General features: G+C 46.7%; 1 protein-coding gene across 1 annotated transcript in view; it reads right to left on the minus strand.

Annotated features, from left to right (window-relative positions):
* The window catches only part of GOLGA5 (golgin A5), a 32,139-nt gene extending 25,896 nt beyond the window's left edge, over positions 1–6,243 (minus strand). Inside the window, exon 1 of the mRNA XM_038748220.1 lies at positions 6,159–6,243. The gene's annotated coding sequence lies outside the window, so the exon portion shown is untranslated. The remainder of the gene's footprint in view (positions 1–6,158) is intronic.
* Positions 6,244–7,839: the final 1,596 nt, after the last annotated feature.

A 7,839-nucleotide genomic window follows, 5' to 3' on the forward strand; every position in this document is an offset into this window, starting at 1 on the left:
GATGTCTGAGATTTTTTAAAAAATATCTCCATCCCACTAACAAAAATTGTTTGTCTGTGCATATTTTTTACTCATTTATTTATTTATTTTATTTGTACATGTCTATTTTATTTTGTTAGTATGTTTGGTTTTGTTCTCTGTCTCCCCCTTTTAGACTGTGAGCCCACTGTGGGGTAGGGACCGTCTCTATATGTTGCCAATTTGTACTTCCCAAGCGCTTAGTACAGTGCTCTGCTCATAGTAAGCGCTCAATAAATACGACTGATGATGAAAAATGGCTATTAAGGTTATCATTCGTTAACGTTCACCTTAATACGCCAGACCTGTGTAACTTCTATACTTTGATGCATACTTTTGATTATTTAAAGAGACCCATAAATATATACACACACACACACACGTTTATATGCGCAATTAAGCTTTTATTAACACCGGAGAAGCAGGATGACACAGTGGAAAAAGCACAGGCTTGGGAGTCAGAGGTCGTGGGTTCTAATCCCAGCTCCGCCACTTGTCTGCTGTGTGACTTTGGGCAAGTTAGGGTAGGGACTGTCTCTATATGTTGTCAATTTGTACTTCCCAAGAGCTTAGTACAGTGCCCTGCACATAGCAAGCGCTCAACAAATATGATTGATTGATTGATTTTCTGTGCCTCAGTTACCTCATCTGTAAAATGGGGATTAAGACTGTGAGCCCCACGTGGGACAACCTGATTACCCTAGCGCTTAGGACCCGGCTTGGTACGTAGTACGTGCTTAACAAATACCGTCATCATCACTGCAAGACGTGACAGGTGATTCGTCTTACTAGAAATAGAAGTGATGGAACCAGAATAAAAGCCAAGTTGCTAAACTTCCAGTTTCAGTGCTTTGCCCTATAATAGCTACTATACCCTATAAATGTCACAATTGCACGTTATACCAGAAGTCATCGAGTTGGCAACTGGTAAGATCTGAGAAACACTAAGAGGGTTGGGTCTGTTCCCAGTTATAAAAAAAGAACCTTTCAGAAGGTCCTCGTGCGGTTTTCATTTCCTGCAGCTCCTGGGGGTTTGTGCATTGCAGGTCGCCTGAGGCCAGCAGGTGATGAGGTTGAAGAAGAACGGGCCAGAGGAGCCAGTTCAGGTGCAGCCGCCTTAACTAAGGTTTGTTTTTGGTATTTGTTGGGCACTTACTATGTGCCAGGCACCGTACTAAGCACTGGGACGAATACAAGGTAATTAGCTTGGACACAGTCCATGTCCCACGTGGGGCTCACAGTCTTAATCCCCGCTTTACAGACGCGGAAACTGAGGCGCGGAGAAGTGAGGTGGCTTGCCCAAGGTCACAGGGCAGATAAGTGGCAGAGGTAGGATTAGAACCCAGGACCTTCTGACTCCCGGGCGTGGGCTCTAACCACGAGGCAGAGCTGCTCACCGCCAGCGAAGGGAAGAAACTAAGTAATGAGAGAAGGGCTTAGGGGTTCTAATCCCGGCTCCGACACGTGTCTGCTGTAGGGCCTTGGTCAAGTCACTTTACTACTCTATGCCTCATTTATCTCACCTGTAAAATGGGGATTGAGACTGCGGGCCTCAGGAGGGAAAGGGACTGTGTCCAACACGATTTGCTTGGATCCAGCACTCTCCCCTCTCTCCTTCCCCTTCTCTCCCCTCCTCTTTCATTCATTCAATCGTATTTACTGAGTGCTGACTGTATGTAGAGCAGTGTACTAAGCGCTTGGGAAGTACAAGTCGGCAACAGATCGAGACAGTCCCTACCCAACGACGGGCTTACAGTCTAGAAGGGGGAGGCAGACGACAAAACAAAACATGTACAGGTGTCAAAACCATGAGAATAAATTGAATTATAGCTATATGTACGTCATTACCAAAATAGAATAGTAAATATGTGCAAAAGTAAAATAAACTAAAGTACAAGCGCTGTGGGGAGGGGAAGGAGGTCAATCGTATTTATTGAGCGCTTCCTGTGTGCAGAGCACTGTACTAAGCACCTGGAAAGTACAATTCGGCAACAAAGAGGGACAACCCCTGCTCAATGACGGACTCACAGTCTCAAAGCATATGTATATATGTTTGTACATATTTATTACTCTATTTATTTTACCTGTACCTATCTATTCTATTTATTTTACTTTGTTAGTATGTTTGGTTTTGTTCTCTGTCTCCCCCTTTTAGACTGTGAGCCTGCTGTTGGGTAGGGACTGTCTCTACATGTTGCCAACTTGTACTTCCCAAGCGCTTAGTACAGTGCTCTGCACACAGTAAGCGCTCAATAAATACGATTGATTGATTGATTGATTAAAGCAGGGGGGAACAGACATCAAAACAAGTAGACAGGCCCAACAGCATCAACGCGAACAGAATTATAGATATATATATACCCATCATCAGTAAAACAAATAGAATAATAACTATGTCCATATACATCATTAATAAAGGAAACAACAGCGCGGCTCAGTGAAAAGAACATGGATTTGGGAGTCAGAGGTCGGGGGTTCTAATCCCGGCTCCACCACCTGTCAGCTGCGTGACTTTGGGCAAGTCACTTCGCTTCCCCGGGCCTCAGTTCCCTCATCTGTAAAATGGGGGTGAAGACTGTGAGCCCCACGTGGGACAACCTGGTGACCTTGTATCCCCCCCCCAGCGCTTAGACCAGTGCTCTGCACATAGTAAGCGCTTAACAAATGCCATCATTATTATTATTATTATTTTGCACATAGTAAGCGCTTAAACAAATGCCATCATTATTATTATTATTATTATTCTCTGGGCCTCAGTTCCCTCATCTATAAAATGGGGATGAAGAATATGAGCCCCAGGTAGGACAACCTGATCACCCTATATCCCCCCACAGCAATTAGAACAGTGCTTTGCACATAGTATGCACTTAACAAATGACATTATTATTATTATTTTTAATCTCTGGGTCTCAGTTCCCTCATCTGTGAATCGGGGATGAAGACTGCGAGCCCCACGTAGGACAATCTGATCACCTTGTACCTCCCCAGCGCTTAGAACAGCACTTTGCACAAAGTGCTTAACAAATGCCATCATCATTATTATTATTATTATTCTCTGGGCCTCAGTTCCCTCATCTGTAAAATGGGGATGAAGATTGGGAGCCCCACGTTGGACAACCTGATCACCTTGTATCCCCCCAGCGCTTAGAACAGTGCTGGGCACATAGTAAGCGCTTAACAAATGCCATCTATATTATCATTACAACAGCGTGGCTAAGTGGAAAGAGCCCAGGCTTTGGAGTCAGAGGTCATGGGTTCAAATCCGAGCTCTGCCACTTGTCAGCTGTGTGACTTTGGGCACGTCATTTAACTTCTCTGTGCCTCAGTTACTTCATCTGAAAAATGGGGATTAAGTCTGTGAGCCCCACGAGGGACAACTTAATTACCTTGTCTCTACCCCAGCGCTTAGAACAGTGCTTTGCACATAGTACGTGCTTAATAAATGCCATCATCATTATTATTCCCCCACCTCCCCACCCCCCTGCCTTACTTCCTTCCCCTCCCCACAGCACCTGTATATATGTTTGTACAGATTTATTACTCTATTTATTTTACTTGTACATATTTACTCTTCTATTTATATTACTTTGTTAATATGTTTTTTTGTCTGTCTTCCCCTTCTAGACTGCGAGCCCGCTCTCTATATGTTGCCAACTTATACTTCCCAAGCGCTTAGTACAGTGCTCTGCACACAGTAAGCGCTCAATAAATACGACTGAATGAATGAATGAATGTACAAACATATATACAGGATGAGGTCACTAAAGCCCAGAGAATAATAATAACAATGGTATTTATTAAGCGCTTACTATGTGCAAAGCACTGTTCTAAGTGCTGGGGAGGTTACAATCAATCAATCGTATTTATTGAGTGCTTACTGTGTGCAGAGCACAGTACTAAGCGCTTGGGAAGTCCAAGCTGACAACATACAGAGACGGTCCCTACCCAACAGTGGGCTCACAGTCTAGAAGGGGGAGATAGAGAACAAAACCAAACATATTAACCAAATAAAATAAATAGAATAAATATGTACAAACATATACACAGGATGAGGTCACTAAGGCCCAGAGAATAATAATAACAGTGGTATTAAGCGCTCGCTTACTATGTGCAAAGCACTGTTCTAAGCGCTGGGGAGGTTACAAGGTGATGAGGTTACCTCCTTCCCCTCCCCACAGCACCTGTACATATGTATATATGTTTGTACGTACTTATTACTCTCTTTACTTATTTTATTTGTACATATCTATTCTATTTATTTTACTTTGTTAATATGTTTGGTTTTGTTCTCTGTCTCCCCCTTCTAGACTGTGAGCCTGCTGTTGGGTAGGGGCCGTCTCTATATGTTGCCAACTTGGACTTCCCAAGCGCTTAGTACAGTGCTCTGCACACAGTAAGTGCTCAATAAATACGGTTGAAGGAATGAATGAATGAATGAAATACGACTGAATGAATGAAAGTGTGGGGGGCCCTGCGCTCTGCACACAGTAAGCGCTCAATAAATACTGTTAAAGGAGTGAATGAATGAATGAATGAAGTACGACTGAATGAATGAAAGTGTGGGGGGGCCCTGCGCTCTGCACACTGTAAGCGCTCAATAAATATGGTTGAAGGAATGAATGAATGAATGAAAGGGGGGGGGGCTGCGCTCTGCACACAGTAAGCGCTCAATAAATACTGTTAAAGGAGTGAATGAATGAATGAAATACGACTGACTGACTGAATGAAAGTGTGGGGGGGGGGCCCTGCGCTCTGCACACAGTAAGCGCTCAATAAATACTGTTAAAGGAGTGAATGAATGAATGAATGAAGTACGACTGAATGAATGAAAGTGTGGGGGGGGCCCTGCGCTCTGCACACTGTAAGCGCTCAATAAATATGGTTGAAGGAATGAATGAATGAATGAAAGTGGGGGGGGGGCTGCGCTGTGCACACAGTAAGCGCTCAATAAATACGGTTGAAGGAATGAATGAATGAATGAAGTACGACTGAATGAATGAATGAATGAATGAAAGGGGGGGGGGCCCTGCGCTCTCCACACAGTAAGCACTCAATAAATACTGTTGGAGTGAATGAATGAATGAAATACGACTGAATGAATGAATGAATGGGTGGGGGGCCCTGTGCTCCGCACACAGTAAGCGCTCAATAAATACGGTTGAAGGAGTGAATGAATGAATGAAATACGACTGAATGAATGAATGAATGAAAGAAAGTGTGGGGGGCCCCTGCGCTCCGGACACAGTAAGCGCTCAATAAATACGGTTGAAGGAATGAATGAATGAAAGAAAGTGTGGGGGGGCCCTGCGCCCTGCACACAGTAAGCGCTCAATAAATACGGTTGAAGGCGTGAATGAATGAATGAAATACGACTGAATGAATTAATGAATGTGGGGGGGGGGCCTGCGGTCTGCACACAGTAAACGCTCAGTAAATACGGTTGAAGGAGTGAATGAATGAATGAAATACGACTGAATGAATGAACGAATGAAGGGGGGGGGCCTGCACTCTGCACACAGTAAGCGCTCAAAAAATGCAGTTGAATGAATGAAATACGACTGGATGAATGAACGAATGAAAGTGTGGGGGGCCCTGCGCTCCGCACACAGTAAGCGCTCAATAAGTACGGTCGAAGAAATGAATGAATGAAATACGACTGGATGAATGAATGAATGTGTGGGGGGCCCTGCGCTCCGCACACAGTAAGCGCTCAATAAATACGGTTGAAGGAATGAATGAATGAATGAAATACGGCTGAATGAATGAATGAAGGAAAGTGTGGGGGGCCCTGCGCTCTGCACACAGTAAGCGCTCAATAAATACTGTTAAAGGAGTGAATGAATGAATGACATACGACTGAATGAATGAATGAATGAATGAAAGGGGGGGGGGGGGGGCCTGCGCTCTGCACACAGTAAGCGCTCAATAAATACGGTTGAATGAATGAAATACGACTGAATGAATGAATGAATGAAAGTGTGGGGGGGGGCCTGCGCTCTGCACACACTAAGCGCCCAATAAGTACGATTGAAGGAGTGAATGAATGAATGAAGTACGACTGAATGAATGAATGACTGAATGAAAGTGTGGGGGGCCCTGCGCTGCGCTCCCCTCCCCTCCCCCCCCGGCCGACGCCTTACCTGGTGGTTGCGGGGGCCGGATCCGGTCGGGGCCGGTCGGGGCCGGTCAGACGAGGGGTGGGGGCAGGGGTGTCTCCCCCGTCCCCCCGGGCCGCTGAGGGTCCGGCGGTGGGGGCGGGGCGGGCGGGGGCTTCCGGCAGACGTGGACGGGCGGCCGGAGGACCCCACAACACGCTGCCCGGGACGGCGCCTGAGACTCCGGCGACGAGGAACTCCCAAACCCGCACGGCCCGGGGCGGGCGGCCGGACGGACTGACGGGGGGAGAGAGAGAGAGGGAGAGAGAGGGCGTCCGGGTGAACAAGCGGGCAGAAGGGCAGGCCGCCAAGGGTGCACACGGGCAGGCGGGCAGGTAGGAGGGCAGGCGGGGGCCTTCGGAGGGGGTGTGCCCAGTAGTGCACGTGACCCGGCGCGCGGGGCCGTCCCCCCTCACGTGACCCAGGCTTCGGCCCCGCCCCCACGTGACCCGGCGCGCGGGGCCGTCGCCCCACGTGACCCGGGCTTCGGCCCTCTCCCCCCACGTGACCCGGCGCGCGGGGCCGTCCCCCCACGTGACCCGGGCTTCGGCCCGCCCCCTCCCCCACGTGATCCGGCGTGCGGGGCCGGCCTGCGCCACCTCCGCCCCGCCTCCCATCGCCCGCTGGGCGGGGCGGGAATTCATTCATTCATTCATTCATTCATTCATTCATTCGTTCGTTCATTCATTCGTACGTTCGTTCGTTTGTTCATTCATTCATTCGTTCGTTCGTTTGTTCATTCATTCGTTCGTTCGTTCGTTTGTTCATTCATTCGTTCGTTCGTTCATTCATTCATTCATTCGTTCGTGTGTTCGTTCATTCGTTCGTTCATTCATTCATTCGTTTGTTCTGTGATCCCGCTGTTGGGTAGGGACCGTCTCTATATGTTGCCAACTTGGACTTCCCAAGCGCTTAATACAGTGCTCTGCACACAGTAAGCGCTCAATGAATACGATTAATTGATTGATTCAATCATTCATTCATTCGTTCGTTCGTTTCTTCATTCATTCGTTCATTCATTCATTCGTTCGTTCCTACGTTCGTTAGTTCATTCGTTGATTCGTTCGTTCGTTCATTCGTTCATTCATATGAATGAATGAATTCAACATATTTATTACTCTATTTATTTATTTATTTATTTATTTTACTTGTACATTTCTATCCTACTTATTTTATTTTGTTGGTATGTTTGGTTCTGTTCTCTGTCTCCCCCTTTTAGACTGTGAGCCCACTGTTGGGTAGGGACTGTCTCTATGTGATGCCAATTTGTACTTCCCAAGCGCTTAGTACAGTGCTCTGCACATAGTAAGCGCTCAATAAATACGATTGATTGATTGATTGATTGATTCATTCATTCATTCATTCAATCGTACTTATTGAGCGCTTACTGGGTGCAGAGCACTGGACTAAGAGCTTAAGAAGTCCAAGTCGGCCACATAGTGAGATGGTCCCTACCCACCAACGGGCTCTCGCAGCCCTTCCCTCCATCCTATATAGCACCTGTATATCATCATCATCATCATCATCAATCGTATTTATTGAGCGCTTACTATGTGCAGAGCACTGTACTAAGCACTTAGGAAGTACAAATTGACAACATAGAGAGACAGTCCCTACCCAACAGTGGGCTCACAGTCTAGAAGGGGGAGACGGAGAACAAAACCAA

Source organism: Tachyglossus aculeatus, chromosome 1, assembly GCF_015852505.1.
Source record: "Tachyglossus aculeatus isolate mTacAcu1 chromosome 1, mTacAcu1.pri, whole genome shotgun sequence".
Lineage (NCBI taxonomy): Eukaryota > Metazoa > Chordata > Mammalia > Monotremata > Tachyglossidae > Tachyglossus > Tachyglossus aculeatus.